Source organism: Crocuta crocuta, unplaced genomic scaffold (genome assembly GCF_008692635.1).
Source record: "Crocuta crocuta isolate KB4526 unplaced genomic scaffold, BGI_CrCroc_1.0 scaffold234, whole genome shotgun sequence".
In the NCBI taxonomy this organism is placed as follows: Eukaryota; Metazoa; Chordata; class Mammalia; order Carnivora; family Hyaenidae; genus Crocuta; species Crocuta crocuta.
Window position 1 is genome coordinate 490,273 of NW_027529647.1, and position 1,676 is coordinate 491,948.

Genomic DNA, 1,676 nt, shown 5'->3' on the forward strand with positions numbered 1-1,676 from the left:
ATAAATGCTAAAAAAAATTAAAAAAAATAAAAAAAAAAGAAGCTGTGAGGATGCACTGACCCCCTTAAGTGCATNTCTCTCAAAACTGAATAAATGCTAAAAAAAAAAATAATAATAAAATAAAAGCTGTGAGGATGCACTGACCCCCTTAAGTGCATCCACAGACACCTCATTAAGAATAAGGTTTTCGAGGGCACCTGGCGGTTAAGCATCCAACTTCGGCTCAGGTCATGATCTCACAGTTCATGGGTTCGAGCCAAACTTCAGGCTCTCTGCTGTCAGCACAGAGCCCTCTTCAGGTCCTCTGTCCTCTCTGTCTGCCCCTCCCCCGCCCCAATAAATAAACATTCACAACAACAAAAAAAGATAAGTTTTTCCTAGAGTCTCTGTAACACTTCAAAACTGAAGCCCTTAGATGGCAGGGACAAGCGATGGCCTCAAGGAAGCTGTGTTTCACAGATGCTCTGGGGTCTGGGGCAGTAAAAGCCTTTGGGGATCAACTTCCCCACCATCAGGCTTATTTTATAAATAAAAACATCTGGGGAAGGTACTAGCCTGAGGACTTGGGTGCCCAGTGGGGATCCTGCTCCCTCCCCTGCAGACCTCATTGCTTCTCCTTTCCAGCTGGGCTCAGACCCCACCCCCAGCACCCTCTAAAGTGGCAATGAAACTCCCCAGCTGTCTGGGCCCCATTTGGGCTCACTGCCAGACCGTTCACTGTCCAACTGCAGCCTTCTCAACTGGCACATGCCTAACCCGGGGGCACAGTCACCCAGTGTCTAACCCAGGCACACGGTGGCACACAATTTAACCTGGGTACACGCTGAATTGTGTAGCATGGCTATTTTGAACCAGAATCCAGCCGCTTTTATGACCAGCCATGAAGTAGTTCCATCATGCCAGTGCCTGGAGTTATTAAAGTTTCAAAGGATTTTTTGTCCACCCTAGATGGCTTGATAATGACCGCCACACTTCCTGCACATTTGGGCCAGGCACTGTGTTAAGTTCTCTGTGTGAATTCTCAACAGAACTCTCCTACTAACCTTTGGGGCTGAGGGCAGTTTGACAAATAAGGGCAGTCACTGTTTGACAAATAAGGAAACTGAGGCTGGGAGCCGTCAGAAGCCTTGCCAGGTGTCGGCTGACCGCTGACCGTTTGTGGCGGAAGTCATGGGGGATTTGATGCAAGGCAGGTGCGTGCTTTTCTCAGTTGTCATCGACACTGCCTCCACCTGAGTGTCATTCACGAGCCGGCAGGTCTTTGCCACACCTGTCTAGGGGGGCCCACCTGGGTGTGAGCCAAGGAAAGGAGAGCGCTGCGCCAAGGGGCAGCGGGGAAGTCAGGTGAGGCCCTCAGCCAGGGGGCGCGCCAGGCCCCGGGGAGGGGGTGCGAGGGTGGGGCTGGGTGTGCCCGGGAGAGCTGCCTGTGCGCCCCTGCCCACCTGCCAGCCACAAGAGTGCGGGGGCCGGGGAGGGTGGGCGGTGTCCCACCCGCATCCCTGGCCTGGCGCCCCACTCGCTCGCACCAGGCCTAGGGCGCGCGCCGGAGGGGGCTGGAAGCCCCGCCCGCCCGGTGGCCCCTCCCCCGGGAAGGTAAGCGCCACCTTCTCGGGGTGAGGCCAGGAGAGCCGGAGGCCAGCGGGCGCCCCGCCCCCCGGGAGTAGTGACCGCGCGCC